Below are 19,458 nucleotides of genomic sequence, written 5' to 3'. Positions count from 1 at the left end.
TTGAGTGAGTTCGCCAATACATGGCCGGACTGTGTAAGGCATGCAACGTTGGCGATGGTAGAGACTTCGGAACATTTCACATATCATCTACCACATTCCTTTGGAACATTTTCACATATCATCTACCACAAAACGCATATATCTTTGATAAATAAGCATTTCAGATAATTTCTGTCTCGCGTCTCTTTGTTTCTTGTACCTGTCATTTTACTTGCCCATGATGTTTTTGACCATGGGTTGCTATGCGATTCTGAATCCTTGCGACGTCCCCTACCTCCTCTTAAAGTTTATCCCAACACCCCTGGGACATCCTATAGGTGCACTACATTATTATTTACATTACATTTATATTGTATCTATTGTCATATAGTTACTTTTACATTACCTACATTTCCCAGAAAGAATTGCGCGTTTATTGTCTCCGTTCTCTATAACAATGAGTATCATCAATAAAAATAGATTTTAGAGATTAAAAAATAAAAATAAAAACCATAATTAGAAGATTAAAAACTTGATAGTTGGTGTTGATTGTAAGATTTCAAACTAGGGAAACAAAACCAACAATTGCACAAAAATATTAATGAAATGCAAGTAACTAAGTGAGTATTCAATCAACTCAATTTCCAGTTTAAAAAAACCATGATAGTCAAACAAAGAATGATAAGAACTAGTAATCGAGAATTGTTTAAGATAATTGAGTCGTAGAAAAAGACTAAAACATATTTACATTATCAAACATCATTTAAATTCTCACCACTTTAGAAATGCGCTACTAAATTTAATAGCTTTACTCAAACACTGGTACTCCAAAAAACCAAACAGTTTTCTAAAACAAAGTAGCCTACACTTCGTCAAACAAAAGGTATACTTTGTTGAAAGTTCTCTACAAATGAATGTATTGCTATACTCTTAGCACTTAAGGGGTGATTGACTTGACGTGGGATTTACAAAAGAAAATTTGGCGTAGGAAGATTAAATCGATCAAACATAACTAACCCCCACGGTAGATATATATTTTGTAGAGATTTATATAGGTAATTTATTTAAGACATTTTTCTTACTGCTCATTTTCTGAAATCATCTGTTTGAATTTTACAAATCTTATAAGTAATTAAATGCTTTTAAGAAGAAAAAAATTGAAAAGCAATAAAAACGAGAAAAATTTTAAAATTAATATGAAATATGTGTTTTTTGATTCATAATAACATTTTTATTGTAATTATGTTTAGTAATAATAAGATTTATCAAATATATATTTATATCTAAAACGTTTATGCTGAATACAGTAACATTTTTAGTGTAATTATGTTTAAAGTTTAGAAGTAACAAGTTTTATCAAATATATTGATTATAAAATGCTTATGCTGCGAAGTCACTAAAGTTATAATTTTTTCTCTTGAATTGGTAACCAAAGACTAAAACAAATAAAGCTATTAGCTGGGCAGAAATGGAAGGTTAAAGTGAAATCAGAATTATATGTATGTTTTACTTTTTAAAGATCCTTTAATTCTGTCACTGCTGTATCTCAAAACTCATAAATTTACTGCATTGTCAATTTAAAGTTCAGTATAGTTTTCTTTACGCTATAAATATTGAATAACGTTTTGCAACGATTCAGATCTTAACAAATTTATTTCAAAAATTGTACCATCAATCAATGCAAAGCTAGAATAAAATACATAAATCTAATGAGTAAGTTAAACGTTAGAGCTATATCTCTATTGTATCTATGTAAAGAACTCCCCTCGTCATTCAACACCAACAGTGGCGGTTACTATGGGTACGAGATTTAACTACTTCAAGTCAAGGAACAATATTGACAGGTTTTGATTCGGATCGGTGAGTGAAAGGGAATAGGTTTTATTTGGTCCATAGCAAGGCTCTCCTCGGTGAAATGCGCTATTTCTTGTATGAGTGGCAGTAAACTGACTTAGACTTCATAGCGAGAGGAGTTCTTTACATAGACAGACTATATCCAAGGTATGAATACTACGCGATTTTGACCGTAGTTCGACAACGTGGGCAGAAATCAGCCTTGTCCACCTCTCTCCAAAATATCTCATCACGATCAACAATGGGACTTTGAGCCACTATGATGCAGCTATCACTTTAGCACGCAATTTTCTGAAACTACACGCTGGAAATCTCGTCGGCTGCCAGGATCGAACTTATAATCCGAAGCTCTTAACCAGAAGAGAGAATGATTCCTTTACCGTTTGTGCCATAGCGTTTAAGAAAAACAATCATTTAAGCTTATCACTCTAAGACTAAAATAAACCTTCAAACGAAAAAACAAAAGTAATAAGTTGTTGAAAATCAAAGTCAACTATATTGGGTAATATTTTTTCGAAAGTTGATTAGAAACTTATGATAAGAAAGAAACAGATATAATAGAAAGTGCTAAAAAAATAAAATAAAAACTAATTATAAAGACATTTTTGATTATTTATAATGATTTTAACTGACAAATTTAGTAAAAACAAACTTCATCGAAATGAATTTAAAATTTCATTGTCAATATTTATAAATAGTTTTTTTTATTTCATAAATGAACAATAGTTCATATCTTGTCTAAAGATCTGATGCTTATCAACACAATTATAATTTACATAATTTTAAGATGAAATTTTTTCTAATGAAACTGTCATGGCCATCTGTCAGAATTTCAGAATTGATCGAACACCGTCCTTGTATGTCATATTGTGAAGAAGAAATGTCAGATTAATCCTCAATTAAATGTAACTTGTTCATCTTTAATTCATAAACGTAAGATTAAGTCAGTTCATTATCAGTTTTGTCTGCTCAGCTTATTGTTAATTGTGGATGATTTTTTTTATAATGATTACCCAATTTATTTAGACTGTTTTTATCATTTCCTTTTGTTCATAAGTTTCAACTGTGATTAGCAGAGTAGTATGTTTGATAATATATATCTATATATATAGTTCGAAATGTAGAGAAAACAAGGGAAAAATTACAGAACTATGAAAAAGGGGGGAAAAATAATAATAAAAATAACAAGAAACCAGAAGGAAAAAAAATCCGAAAAAAAGGACAAACATTTTAAAAATCCAGAAAATAAAAGATATAATCTTTCCATCAGCACACACGATTATATCCACAAATAAGAGTGCCTTCTAATATTGTATCAATATAGCCAAAGCAATAAAAGTTATTGTTTTGGCTATATATATATATGTTATATATATATATATATATATATATATATATATATATATATATATATATATATATATATATATATATATATATATATATATATATATATATATATATATATATATATATATACTACGTAGTTGCAGCAAATTTTCACGACATTCACGAGATACCGATATTGTGGTTCAATGTTTAACACAATTTGCACAATATTATGATTCATTGAGACGGAAATATGGTTAAACTTAACATTTTGTTAAAGTTATAGTAAATTTCCACGATATTAGAGATATCCATATTATGCTAACGTGGTTATAAAATGGTTAGTGATACCGACCTTCTGGTTTAAGATAACGACAATATGGTTCAACTCTTAACCTATTTTTCTGAAAGTTCTTGACTCTGGATTTTATCTACCCCACATTGTTTACTAATTTTCGCTCTCTTTTCTTTCTGTATTATTTTTAGTTACGATATTTCTTAGTTACCATTTAGTTACCATTTTTTAGTTACGATATTAAATAAATCTCGAAAAAAATAAGCAGATGCTGAAAATGATTGAAGCAAATTGATTGAATGCAATTAAAGTATTTAAAAAAAGAGGAATAAATAAAAATTGATTCATCTGTAGGAGTCGATAATGTTCCCCTATCATCTGAATTGCAAAATATGATGAGATAATTATATTTGCATGTCAGTTAAACATCGCATTCGAATTGATCGCAAACACACGATATGAATCTAAGATCCGGGATCACAACAGAAGTTACAGAGTGATCTTTTCATCAGTCAGTGTTTCCACCTGATGAAAAGATCACTTTGATAGGAATTTCGGAATTAAATTCCATTTAGCAGAAAAAGAATGACTCCATGTATTTTAATTAAATAATTTCTGTGGAAAGGGTAATAACTAAGGCTATTTTCCCAAAATGTTTAAATATAAGAGAATTTTTCATTTTTCATTTTCTACTCAAAACATAACCTGATATGTTTTACTTCAATTATTAGATCACCAGACTTCAATCGAACTTAAAATATTCTATCGAAAGATGAAGGGCTTTAAATATGTTGCTTCATAATATCGATTTGGTGAAGCATAAGATATTTTTAGAAAAAAACCACTTTATAAATTTAGAGTAAATTTGAGGGACTGGATTTCAAATTTGCATGATATCTTAATAATGTATTAAGTATCCTGATATGCTTTGCTTTCATTATTAGAATTATGGAATCAAATTTAAGATATTCTACTGATAAATAGAGCACTTAAAGTATTTTGTGCTATTGAACCATAAAGCACCTTCAGAAAAAACCACTTAAAAATGAAATTTTTGCGAACTTTAACTATAATCTTCGAAATTTGGAAGTTATCTAAATAAAGTGGAATCATGTTCTCTCCAAGTTCATTTCAATTCAATATATTTTCCGCATAACTTAATTTTTTTTTCATAATTAAGTATCTTATATTAAGACTATTCATTAAAAGCTAAGAAAGAAAATATCCAAATAGGTATTTTATAAAATTCGTAAAGAAATTAAAGTAGAATTTTTAAAATATTTTTAAAAAAAACTGTTACTTTTTGTGATATTAGATTAAAATATAAAATAGTATTGTAATATTGATATACACAATTTTATTTTGATGCATTTTTTTTAAATTTCATGTAATACTGTAAAACTTTCCTAAAAAAACATACAAAGAATTCAATCGTTCAAACACTGATTACTTGCCCACTATATCAAAATAAAGTATTTAAGCTTCTGTTTTTTAAGAGTTTGATAATGTTTTCTACTTTTATTCTTTTATCTAAATTTCTACAACGATGTGGTCTATGCAATATTTCATAATTAAATAATTATGTAATGTTTATTTACAAAAATATTTTCGTTTTGCGTGCGCACAACTTTTGATATTCACCATTATAAACGGGGTAATAGTAAAAAAAGCAAGGATTCTAATCGTCCCCTTTTCAAAATCTAATGTAAAAAAGCTGTTTTTAATACAGAAGACAAAAACAGAAATAGAATTTCAGGCAGCTTTTGCAATTTTAAAGTTCCATAAGCAAACAATTGTAAGAAATCATAACGTAAAAAATGTAAAAGTTGCCATCGCTTAATTTTGAATTGCAATAATTTTCTATTTATGTTTTAGGATTAAACATAAATATACTCAATTAATCTTTTGATTGCATAAGTCTATTTATAGCTTAAATTTATAAAAATGGCATCTTTAAGGTTGTTTTTAATAAATTATTGAATGCGTTCATATTTTCTGAAATAAATATTTGCTGGACTCAAATTTTGCTTCAATTAGAAACTATTTTACAATACATGATTAACTTTCCCCAAAGTGTCTTGAAGCGTTTTATCTCATTATAAGTTTAAAATTTAAAATTAAAAAAAATGCAAGGGTGGAAAATCTATTTCATTACTTATAGAAAAATGGAATGAACTTCATAAACGAGTAGCAATATAAAACCATCAGTTAATAGACTTTAAGTTACTTTCAACTTTAATTTTTGAAATAAAGTTTTTTGAGTATTGCTGAATTGAAAGAAAGAAGACAAAATTTCTTTAAAGGCAACGAAAGCAAACAATCATATTTCCTTTAGAAAGAAAATTTTGAATGATAACCATAATTTGAGCTCTATTGTGTGTATGTATGTGACTTAAGTAGGTTATTAACAAATAAAAAAGCATAATATTTTTAATGATAATTGACGTTACAGAAACAGTTAATTCATAGTAGCTTCAACATGAATAAATACAATCAATCATATAGCTGCTTAAAATATATTGTTGTCCCAAATAAATTTTTTTGATTCATTTAAAACTTTAATAATTATATAAACCAGGAAAACCTTCTTTAAGATGATCCATAAACATAATTGCACATGAAAACAAAATAGATTACGCACGATTAAACAGCAAAACTATATCATTGATTAGCACGTAAAACAGGCATACAATCCATGCAAATACGATTTCCTAGCAATGATCTGCAGTTAATGCGGTCAGGACAATAACTGTCAAACTAAACTACACATCTTTATTTTCCAAGAGCTATTAAAGGTTAAAAGTCAGGACCTGAGCTTTGCTATTGCTAAAATCGTCGTAAAAATAAAACAAAAACAACTAAATATATTTATAGTTTCTCATCAGTCACCTCAAACGTGTCAATTACAAGCAACATTTGAGAAATTTGCCCTTTGAAGGCAAGATTTTTCTTGATCGGTTTGAAAAAGTTTTTATATTCTCCTTTTGCGAACGTTAACAGTCTGACCCGAAATATATCATTAGTTGTGCACGACCAGACCAACGTGCGGGAAGGCTGACCCTCGGTCAAAGAAGTACCTTCACGTAAGCTGTCAGATACGAATGTGACACGCGGTTGGAAATTATTAATCCGCTTTAAGAAGACCAACCACAGCAGTTTTGTTAAAAGGATTACCGGCACATTCTGGAGAGAGAATTTGCGTTTTGGATTATTGCTTTAAAATCGGGTTAAGTTTGTTTCAACGGATTAAAAAGGAAATTCCTATTAAAAGAGATTGTAGCTTTTTTTCTCAAACATATTGTACATAAAGGTAAGATTAAAATAATCTAACTACCAAAAAAAATGAAAGAAAAAAAAATAATAGAACAAATATTAAAAAAAAGTTTGAAAGGGTGTAAATTGGATTCAATTCAACGAAATCAGAATTGAGAAGACAAAAATGCATTCGATGTAGACAAAATAAACTTTTCTACACAACACGAAATTATATTACTTTATGTAACAAATCACAATAACAGAAAAAGCAGATTATGCTTTATATGAACAGTATGCAATTAAACAAAGAAACCACGAATTTAATAAATTTAACAAGCAAAAATAATTAGAGAAATACCTAAAAATAATTAAATATGATTAGAGAATGTACCTAGTATTTTAATTCGATAAAAGTATTTCAAATCACTATAATTATTTTGTTTTATTTAAAGAATTGAAAGATTTGGAACAATAAAATTATAAGACCAACTTTTTTAAAATGTGACATTTTTACAGCAAATTGTCTATTATTATTATTCGATAGATACTTTAAAAGTCTCCTGAATTCAGACTAAAAACTGACAATTCAATTTTACAACAACAGCAGAACTTACAGAAATATCTTATTATTTACATAAAAAACGTTGTGTTATTTGCCAGAAACACTCTACAGAATAAGTTTAAAACCTTGCTTATCATTATACTGCTCCAAGCTCTTCAATTGTCGATACTATGAATCAGAATATGCACTATACTATAAATAACTAAAAAAATACTATAATACTATAATTTAGAAAATGATTCTATAAATTCAACTAATTTATTTCATAATCCCTTTAAAAATTATTATATACAATTGCAGTACTTATACTTTGGTTTAAATTTTCTTAATCCTTTATAAGGCCATGGAAAGTATTCTCCCGGCGAGCTTAATCAGTTTTTAAAATGTTAATGGGAAGTTATTTTCCCACCTGTGATTTGTGTGGTCATTTTATGATAATTTCAGAAAAAAAAATCTATGAAGAGCCTTATTTACATGAATGTGGGTAACAGTTGGAAAATTATCTTAAAAATATAATTAATTTCAGGTAATAAGCCAAATGAATCTCTGTCTGTAAATTAAACTCATTTCGAAAAATACTTTAACATAACATTACTAAAAACAATAACCGTATAAAGGATGAGTAAAAGTTTTTAAAAACCATAACATAAAATCCCATTAAAAAACTTCAAGTGTTAAGAGTCTGAAGAAAGAATTTAAGCATCATCCGGTAGTCTATTCATGTTCCATTTAAAAATTCGACTCTCTATGAAGCATATAAATCTCTTTCTAAGGTACTATGAATCGTTAAAAAAATCAATTTGAACTCGATCCCTCCTTCATTCGAAATTCCACATGAAGATAGTACTTGTATTGAAAGAGGGAGGATCAGAATCTATTTTCTCGCCATTTCAGAACACACGCTGAGCATCTAAATACTTAGAAGGATCGAATAAATCAAGAAAATGATGGAAAGTCATATATATCTACAGAAAAAACAACATCTCTTTCGAACTTGACCTATTGGAGTAGATGGAGGCGGGAGCGCGTCTAAATATATTCACTGTTTTTCTTTTAAACTTTTGGAGATGAGGGGCCTTCTTATTCGATTCTTATCTACCTCTTGAGATGATGTCACATAAGAGTTTCTTTGTTTAGTTTTTCGAAGTGTGCATTTGTTTCACCCCAAAATAAAACATATTGTTCGTTCCTGTGCACTATAAAAAATTCCAAATCGAATTAAGGTTAAAAATACAAGCATTCTAGGTACTTTTTACCGTAAAATCCATTATTACTGAAACATGTAACAGAACAAAAAGATGCGATGAACCATAATTTTTACTGTAATAATTACTTTCAAATCACTCACTCTAATGAAATAAATATTACTGCAAAAATTACAGTACAATATATTACGGTAAAAATAGATTTTACGGATGATGCATCCAAATTGCCGGTACTTTATACTAAAATTTTTTGAAGTGTATAATGATGAATAAGCCACTCAGTGTAAATTTTTTTTTTTTTTTTTAAATAGAGAAGATATTGGAAATCAAGAATTTCGTGTAAAATAGCTAAGAAAAAGAGAAGCGCAAAGTTTCTGAAAAATACGAAAGTTTCTGAATTTTGACCAACTAACTATAACTATTAATACCCATTGCAAAATGTTCATTGGACTAAGTACTTCATTAAGATCTCCTTTATCACTCTACAAAATCAAAGTTTCGATTCTATAAAATTCATAGTTCAAAAACCTGGTTTCTAATTAAAAATAGAGTAAACAAATTATCAGATTTTGCCGACCGCCTCGTGTTGGGATCAGCGAACTGACCTTGCATCAGAAAGGTTCTGGGTTCGAATCCCGAGCAAGGCATCGATGTTCTTTCATTCTCTGTACTATCTCTCCTTACTGTGGAAGCAACGCTGGTCCACCTAATATGGTGCCCCTGGAAAAGTGGCCAACAAATCTACCCTTCAGATGCCTGTATGACGTAGGTCATTTCCCAGGAGGGCATTGGAAGAAAAAAAAATTAGAAGTTTCGAAAGTAAGTCCTCAAAAGCATCCTGAGCAGTGTCAAGAAATGGTCTTTGACGAAGACATTTTAACTCTGAAATTTGGGGCATGAGACAAAGTTTTTCATTGGTCTAAAAAGAGGAAGACCAGAACAATGATGGCTCAATTTTGTGGAATCAGATTTTAGAGTGATTGGCAAAAGACAGGTAGACTAAGTCAAAAAATAGGTTGTCCTAGAGGAAACTTCAAGAGAAAGCATTGGCCCACCCAAAGTTTTATTCTCATAAACAGTGGGTAAAGTTTACTATTTCAGCAAATCCTCAACCCCCTTATGAGGAGAGTGACCACTAAAATATTTTCTCAAATGAACGGATAGTATTGTAATGAGCTTTCCGTGAAAAGTATTGTGTAGAATTCTTTTCTATTCTGTTTTAGAACTTAATCTGCAAGAGAATATTTTAAGTAGTTGGTAAGTATTTGTGAATAGGTTTAAAGCAGGGTGAATCCTTTGAGTATCTACTGAGAAAGAGTTAAAAAAAAAATTTAAATCCTAAATAAAAGTGTGAATGTAATGCTTTTAATGTCTTGCAAAAATTCACTTATAAAATCTATGAGAAACTATGCAAACTAACTATCTAGACAATTCAATACAAGTTTCCCCATAGTAGTATGGGGAAAAATTACATAAATTTATCGCATCAGCAAAATTTCGCTTATGAATCATAAAAGGTTTATTATAGAGTTAAGGTTATAATTCATGATATTAAAAGTCTTCTGTAATATGTTCTGTTTCTGTAAATAGATGTCATTGAAAATATTATTCAAAAAATGCATTTTAATAAAGTGTTTTCTTAGGATGTATGAAATCTTTCTATTTGAATAATGACAATAAATTGTCCTGTCACAAAAACTCAAAATATCTATGATTCTCATGATTTGAGGGGAAAAGTTGATAGCTTGACAAAAAATTATCTTAAAAGAATAATAATAGTAATAATAAAAGGATATTTAATTACTGACCCTAAGACAATTTAATTTTTAATTCATTTATTATACTTTTTGAAAAAAATTTCTTTTTTTAGATTTAGAATTTTCTGAGTATCTTGATGATTGGCGATCTGTTAGCAAGTTTTTGAATGTAAAATACGTCAGATAATCGGCAATTTCTTCACGCCGTCAAATAATAATAATAAAGAAAAAAAATTTTATAAAATAAATTTTATAAAGGGGTGTTAAAGGATATGTAAAGGATTTTCTTATAAATGAATTGATTTTGTAGAGGAAATTGATTATTAAATATTTAATCCTGTTAATTTTGGAATGTAAGTTATAAACATCTATAAGAGTTAGGGATATTAATTGTAATATTACAGAAGATGAATTACATGATTAAACTTAGAATTTCTAATTAGTTTACTTACACTCATAATTAATGTATGTACTTATATTACTAGATATAAATTAAAAACTTACACAGAAAACTAACCATAATTAAATAAAATTATCTTAAAAACTAAATAATAAATAAAATTCTTTTTAAGCAAAGTACATTAATATAGGGTCGAGGAAGAAAAAAAAGAGTATAATAAGCAGGAATTTTAACAGGTAAAAACACGCTATCTCGAATTTTGAAATAGATGGGTTTGTAAATGAGCGGGGGGGGGGAAGCAGAAGCTGTAATGTGTGCGGGGGGGGACTGTTTGTGATATCTTTTGCTATCTACCTCATTGGCGGAACAGTAGAAGCATAGCTGACATACCTGAAGCAACTTCTTCAATTAGTCTGAAGAAGAGATGCTTTTTTAGATGTCGAATTGTAGGGTTGCAGGATACTGTAGTTTCGTAATTTATTTGGCACTGTTTTTAGAGCATGAAACGCCAAATGTGGGGAAAAAGAATGATAATCGAAAAATTGCTAGGCGGTACATGTAGTTTCAGATAGTCTGCAATTTTCTCTCAATTTTTATAGCTTTTGTATTTTGAAATTCATGGACATTCGAATAATCGAAATTTGTCGAAAAATCAATAGTTGTTTGAAAACATTTTCTTGTTTTTTACAGAAATACAAAGTTTATTTTATTGAAGAAGAAACAACAGAGTACTGAAATACATCTAATGTATATAATGAATACGTTTAATGAATTTCTCCCCCTCCCCTCTCCTTAAATAGCTTTTCACTGCGGTTAAAATGTTCTAAAAAGCGAAAAACGGTAAAAAAAGAGGTAATTAAACTATTGAGTTAATTAATTTTATTACGAAGATGAACATAAAAAAATCATATCTTTTAAAAATTGCTAAAATAAAATTCATGCGAAATTTGTAACTATAATCTGCTGTGTCAGGTAATAAATAAATAGATAAATAACAATGAATCTGATAGTTATTTAAAAGTAATAATTAAAAAAAAACATCAATATGTATTAAGTAGGTGAAAGTAAATAATCAGTAATACTTGATAATAACTGGACTAATGTTGATCAATAATTAGAAATACAAAAAATATTTTAAAATTTGAAAAAAAGAACTAGACTGTGAAACTTTTTTTGATTTTAATTTGTTCATTTTTAATTATTATTATAAACACTACACAGATAACAGTTCATAATACTATCGAAAAGATAAAAAAAAAATTTAAATTCAATAAAGTTTTAACACTAGCTTACAAAGCCAGTCAAGATACGAAATTTTCTAATAATATTAAAACCAGTCTAGTATTAAAGGTCTCCTTCAGAAAGGAAAAGGTTTTGTATCCTCAATCTTAAAATACGGAAAATTTTATGTGCGGAATTTCCTTACTTATTCAGTAACTGATTATCATTTTTGTTTCATTTTGCCAATTAAAATCAATTCTGTTCAAAATTTGAAATTATTCAAATGTCAATTTTTGAAACTGCATTCAATTTTTAAATTACAAAATTAATATAAAAAGCATTTCAATGAATAAAAACGAAACAAAAAATATTAATTAGTTATTGGAATAAGTAAAGAAATTATACATAATTCAAGGATGACATAAAGGATTTAAAAGGACCTTTAAGGCAACTAGGGGATAAGTTTTTAAACGATATAACTTACATATAAGATTTGCACATGTTTTACTTGAATATTTTAAGGGAAAAAAATAACTAAGAAATTAAAATAAACCCCTTAAACAAATAGAGTTTATTAGAAAATAGGCATTTAAATCTCCAAATTCTTTTAGTGATAAATAAATATACAAACTTTAAATAAGTAAATGAATCATCGGATTTTACGAATGTATTTCTTAGATTACTCGTGAATAGACAGAAAATAGTTTTCTTATTTTAGTTTATGATGCGAAATTAAAAATCCGGTGGTTTGTAATTAAAAAATATGCTTAACAGGAGAATTTACTGATATATTATTTCTCAGTTTTATCAAATAAATATTGAGGAACAAGCAATGACTTTTCTTTTCGTCCAATTTGTACAATCTTTGTCTACGTATATTAACAACCTTAAAAAAGTATGTAAACAATTTAAGAAAATTATTATTCAAAACATTCCAAATCTATCAAAAAGTTATCAAAATATCAATGTTCTAAAACAAAAACGATTCAAAGCTATATCTATTCTAATGCTTTTAATTTCATTTCAAAATGAAAAGCATTAGGTTTTATATGTAGCTTTGCATTTCATGTTACGTATAAAGACAGGTTTAATGTAAGAGAAATGTGAATGAATAATAAAAGTTTTACGTTTCGGAAAATGGATGAAAAACATATGTTTCGGAAAACGATAAGCATATATGTTTTAAATTATCTTGTATGTTGTTATTTTGTTTCGATTTAAATTTAAAAAATTGTCACAATGGTATAATCAAAAAGTTTTAAATATATTTATTTTAATAATTTATCTTTAGAATAAACTACACACTTTTTATATTGGTTGAAGTATGTATAGCACATCAATATCTAGAAAAAAGGAAGCGAAGAATATTTTTTAATATTCATAGGATAATATCTGATAAAATCTCTGACTTCAGCTCTTAATTCTAATATCTTATTAAAGGAATCCAGTTTAGTATGTGATCTGCATTGAATCATGTTTAATAGGAGAAAAATGTGGATAAATCATGAAAAATCTAAGTTTCGGAAAATGATAAAAACATATTTTTCGGAAAATGATAAAAAAAAAACATATTTTTCGGAAAATGATAAAAACATATTTTTCGAAAAATGATAAATATATATATATATATGTTTCGGAAAATGATAAAAGACTTGCTCTAGATAATGTGTTTGGATTTAAATTCGAAACTTTGAAAAGGTCTTAAAAAAAATTTGTTTATTTTTATAATTATTCTATGTTTTTGTATGTATTCAGGACAAACTGCAAACCAATTATATTTTCAGGTAACATAGCTTAACACATCAATATATAAAAGACGTGGAATCTTTTCTAATAATGATAGGACCATATCTGATAGCGTCTCAGACTTCAGCTATCAATTATAACATATTGTTAAAGGAATCCAATTCATCACGGCTAAAATGGTTCATTTAACACACTTTAAAAAGCTGTCCAACAATAAGTCATGAAAAAAAAATTTAAAATAAAAATAAGAAAAGAAATGGATATGCACAAAAATTCGATAAGATCAGAACAGGTAAGAACTTGCTTGACCTTCGACTAGAGCCTCAAGCAAACTCACTAGTCACTAATTGAAGAGCTACTGATATAAGCCAATGGAGGGCGCTCTTTATCGTCATTGGGGATGAATTGTTTTAATGCTGCTTCTTCCAGTAGACAAATGCTTGTGTTGCGATGACCCGGATTAAAAGTGATGGTATTTTACTGCCTAACATGACAGTTTGTGTTATCACTGCTTGAGATATTTTTTGAGTGTAATAATTTCTAACTTTTTTTTTTCTACGTACAAAATATTATTTAGGATATAGTAATGCATCCATTATTATAGAGGAAAATTTTGCTTGGAGCTATATATTTATATAATAGAAATGTGAAATAACACAACTCGTGATTAACGCGCCAAATTTAAATGATGAATTAAATATTATACACATACATTAATTTGTATGACTTACGCGCCAAAGGAGAAAATGATGAAAATAATTGAGTAAAACAGAGTTATTTATTCAGTTAAATTCGTTGTTAAATCAAGTTTTCAACTTAAAAACAAATTATATGAAACTTTTTACAATTTATTCTCCAGGTATATTTATACTTAATTTAACTTGACAAATGGCTCTTTAAAGTTTAAAAGTTTTTCTTCAAAATTTTTTTTATTTGGATTTGAACAAGTGTTTAATTTTTTTTTAAAAATTTTAACATTAAAAATCAAATATAAATTTACCTTGAACAACATTGAATAAATTTAAAGTACTTTTTCTCCTTTTTTTAATTACTTTATTTATTTTAATTTTTTCACGCACTTGGCAATAAAATTTTCATCGTTTTTAATCCAGTAGTTATCTAATTATAATGTTTAAGTTTTTATGATAATTTTTTTTAAAAACTTTACTCTATATTCTTATTGATTTCACACATTTCTCTTGGTATATAATTCAATAGCTATTTAATCCATATTGGTATTTAATCCAATAGCTTTCCAATTACAAAGTTAAGCTATTCTACCATGACCTCTTATTTTTTGAAATGTTTTTTAAAAAATTTTATTGTATCTTTTTCACGGTTTCACATATTTGGCTGCCAAATTTCAATGCATTTATCAAATAATTTTCTAGCAACAAAGGCTTACGTTTTCAAACACTCTTTTTTTTCCTTCTAATTCTAAACGAGACATATTTTCACACAACCGATAAAATGCAAACACATTCTTCGTCCATTTATGCTTCGTACATTACTTCAACACGATTTGGGAAAACAGCATGATTTATAGTAATAAATGACGACACAAGTGAAGATGAGCCCATTTATATCTGTTTCATATCAGGTCGAAGCACTGAATGAAACAAGTTTCTAAATCCATTATCCAACGTAAAGCACAACAAATAAATGAATAATATTTGAAATAATGCGTCTATGTTTTTAATGCCACACACGTATTAGACGTGCTTGAGATTCCATGAGGAAATAAGTAATCTGCTCCGATACACCAATAAGAGTTCGAAGGTCCTATATAGGAATGAGAATAATTTATTTCTGCTATCAACAACATTATTCAAAATATGATACTAGCAATTCATAGTTTCACTATACAGAGTTCATGATCATATACAAAATGTAATAAATATTTATTTTGATGAAATTAGTAGTAAAAATATGAAGCTCAAAATTTTCTGATGAAATAATTTGATAGATATAATTAGGTCTAGTGTTTCCTAATTTTTCCTGATATCTTAGAACATGAGATAAAAACCATTTATTCGGTTAAATTTACCTTTTATTTTTGCATTTTCTACTAAACGTGTGGTAATGAGACGGGTGGTAACCAGAATTTCCGTAAACTGTTATATGAACTATATGAACGGAAAAATTACCGAATGAACGGTTTAAATGCTGTATATTCTGGTTTTATTAACTATAATGTAACCAGAATAAAGTGTTTATTTTGCCATTTTAAATTATAGCATTATTAAAATTTTCAATAAAATAATGCAATTTAATTTACAACCTATTGCTGTAAATCAGTTTCTTATAACAAAGACTAGATTTAGTTTGTCTTATTTTATTTATTATCTCAAATATATGAATATTTAATTTGTATAAAAAAAAACAGGAATTGTTGAAAGGAACGTAATAATAGGTCGCATTTCAGTCAATTACTTGATCGAACGAATGCTTAGGTTTTAATTTAGTTTCTCACAGTCTTCAATTGGTTAGCCATTTAAAAAGAGAAATTATAAGTCAATAAATATTCATATTGCAAATTTTTGTTATTTTAAATCAATTTAAAAAAAAAAAACAATAATATTCATAAAAGTTTTTTTTTCCCTGTGAAATTTTACTTTGTGAATGACATAAGATACAAAAATAAAATAAAAGACTGATGGGCCGACTTGAATGAATTTCTGAAAATTTTACGTTTAATTAAAATTTTGAAGAACATAAAGTTTATTTTTAATAACGAAAAATAAAATCTGTTATTTGTCTGCTACTAAATTTGAGAAAAATGCGAAGCAAATTAAATCAAAGCAAAATTAAACTTTGACAAGAAGTGATGTTTATTCCCCCCCCCCCCTTCTTTTTAATAAAAAAGAAATTTTGGAAAGAACTACTATTTATATGAGGAAAATCGAGCAAACAAAATTCGATTTCCGTTTTTCATAAGTGTTATAAGTTTAAGCAAACCATAGTCAGTTAAAACGAAAAAAAAAAAATTTGAAGAAAAAAGTAAAACAAAATGAAAGTTAATTTGACAAAAAGCCATTTATAAAAAATTATCCCTGAAGAACTATTATTTTTGTGGTATAAATTATTTTTTTAAATCGAGCAAACAAAATTTGAATTTCACCTGTTTGTTATTTTAATAATTGATTTTACGTAAAACGTAATTAGTAAAAACAAATTAAAATTTAAGAAAAAGTAAAACTAAAACAAAAAATACCGTTTAAAGCAAAACTCTGAAAGATTATTGTTATTGCTTGACAAAATATTAAGTTCTCTCTAAGATTTTTTTTCATTTTAATACGACTGCATCCAGTTTCAGTTTCGTTTGTTATTATTTTTGAAAACTAACTACGACTACGAATTAACTACGACCTTATAATTAAGTACGACTTTAAAGTTCAGTTAGACAGCAACAAGTTTCTCAATTAAAGATGCGAAAAATAATTTCTTCCGCATACGTTTCATTTCTTTCTTGTTTCAACATGTCTCGTAACAATTCTCGCTGTTTTCGGATCTAGAGACAAAAAAATAAATAAAATAAATAAATAAAAAAAGAAATCCCGAACCGGAAAGACGTTTCGAACGAGAGAAGTCCGAAAGAACATGAAAAAGGAAATAGAGAACGACATCTCTTCCCTGTCATCCAACACCGTGGGAAAACTCTTAAGCATCCCTGCACTCAACCTCATCTCGGGGGCATCAATCTATTTTTAGAAAAGAGACTCGAGAGTCAATCTTGAGCATCCTCCCCCGTCTCGTGCATCATTCTTGGCAGTGATTCGTCACGAAGAGCGAGAGAATTTTTCGCGACGCTGTTATGGATTCGTTGTGTGTTATTTTTCCAATTTTGCATTCGCGAGATTCTTCCGTAATCGTTTCTTAATTGGTTAAAGATGAGATGGATAAGAAGAGAAACGCTAACTGTTCTTTTTTTTTCTCGAGCTTCTGTATTGTTTGCTACTGATTTTTATCATACGAGGAAGCAATTATGCCTTGTTTCAAGCAAATAATTGAAATTAAACTGTAGCGGGTATGTTTCAAGAGACAAAACCGACTGACTTCACCCGAATATCACGAAAATACATTTTTGCACATTTAATTTTTTTCTCAGATATTAATAAGGAATTTAACACTGCAAAGAAAGATGAACTGCTACTTCTTTCTTAGCAGAAAAGAAATATTGGTGTGCTGGTTATACCTGTAAAAGGCTCAGCCATAATTTATATTTAAAGTAAATTATCGTGGTTTTGCCTTAAGGCTACACAGTACCCTAAAATTCGCAAAAATATGCAAAAAAATATTTTTGCATTTTTGGGTGGCTAATGTGGTTGGGAAGCAAGTTGAAAAATTTTGCATCTGAGATCTAATTAGTTTTAGAGATATTAGGATTTTTCCGAGTTGTGTCAGACTCACAATTTGACAAGCGAGGGGGCGTGGTTAGTTTCGTTTTCTTTTAAATCTAATTTTAAAATTTTTTTTTCAAAAAAAGACTTACTTTATTTCGATGATTATTAATTTTCACTTTCTCCAAAAGTTATCAAATTTCACTTTCACTTCTAGAAGCATTGTTGTTTATTTATGTTCGGTGTTTGATGGATGCGTTCTAAAGTTGTGTTTTTACTAAATTTTTATTTATAAAAAGTCTTTTTTAAGACTAATATTTTTTAATTTATAAATACATTCGTAACAGAATATTTGTTATACTTGATTGACTGAATATTTATATAATTATGAATATTTATATAATTATGAATATTTATATAATAATAAATATACTATTTCTTTAATCCTATTGCTTTGTTTGTCTAAACCAATGTTACGTGTATTTTAGCCGATACAGGTTACATATAAATTTTAAATGTGAAAAAATATAATACTATTAATATTCAAGTAAATTAGTGTTTTTGGACCAACAATAAGTTTGTTTATAATATATTAAGAAAGTAGGACTGTACAAGCATTTTTAGTTTTGGTTTTATGGTTCTCTTTACTTTAAATGTCATTTTCTCAGACTTTCTTTTTTGTTGATACCACTGTTTTCGATTCCCTAAGGCTTTTTTCCCTTTAAAGATAAAGCCTTGAAATTTTTTGTAGAAACTTTTATGTATATACAGACCAAAAGTTAGTATGGATTTCAGTGTGAGATGTATACATTTTTTTTAATAAAAATTTGAAGTTGGAGTTTTTAGAATTTTCGGGTTTTCCACGTGTTTAGTAACGATAAAAATAATTAAGATTCAACTAAGTATCAGAGCATCAAATCCATACTAACTTTTGTTCCTAATAATCTAAGATATTTATATTATTTAAAATAACTGAAAAATTTTAAAAATTAAAAAAGTTATAAAAATTTAAAAAAATCTTGAATTTTTTAAAAAATTTTAAATTTTTTAAATTATGGTTTGTCGATTTCCCTTTTCTTTTTGAAAATCAGTTTAATAATATAATACAAATGAAAATCTATTATTACTTTTAATATTACTGGCCTTAAAAATTTTTTTTAAAAAAGGGTACCGTGTAGCCTTAAAGGGAGTAACTGTAATTATCTATCTACACTAGTAAAAAGTTTGGATCGTGTTGAACCATAGCATCACTCAATTTTCACTTAACCTGAATACTATGCCAGTTTGTACCATATTACCATTCCTTTTTTTTCCTTGATTGCACATATTTTGGTGAAACTTGAGCAAATAAATAGCTCAATTTTGCACATTAATTCTGAATCGTGTTACATTCCAAAGACACTGAAATTATTATTTTTTTAACATTAAACCGATTATTCTGAGAATGAAACAATATTTTTTTTTATAATTGTAACGAAAAATTTTATCTTTATAAACATTTTTTTTAAAAAATAT

General features: G+C 27.6%; 1 protein-coding gene across 2 annotated transcripts in view; it reads right to left on the bottom strand.

The window, feature by feature from the left end:
- Positions 1-19,458, bottom strand: part of LOC107457180 (protein jagged-1b) — a 126,581-nt gene that overhangs the window by 48,686 nt on the left and 58,437 nt on the right. The gene's annotated exons all lie outside the window — the stretch shown is intronic.

This window comes from Parasteatoda tepidariorum, chromosome 4 (genome assembly GCF_982258835.1).
Source record: "Parasteatoda tepidariorum strain Cologne lab strain chromosome 4, Ptep-v5.0, whole genome shotgun sequence".
Classification (NCBI taxonomy): Eukaryota; Metazoa; Arthropoda; class Arachnida; order Araneae; family Theridiidae; genus Parasteatoda; species Parasteatoda tepidariorum.
This window is presented reverse-complemented; position numbering and strand designations above follow the sequence as displayed.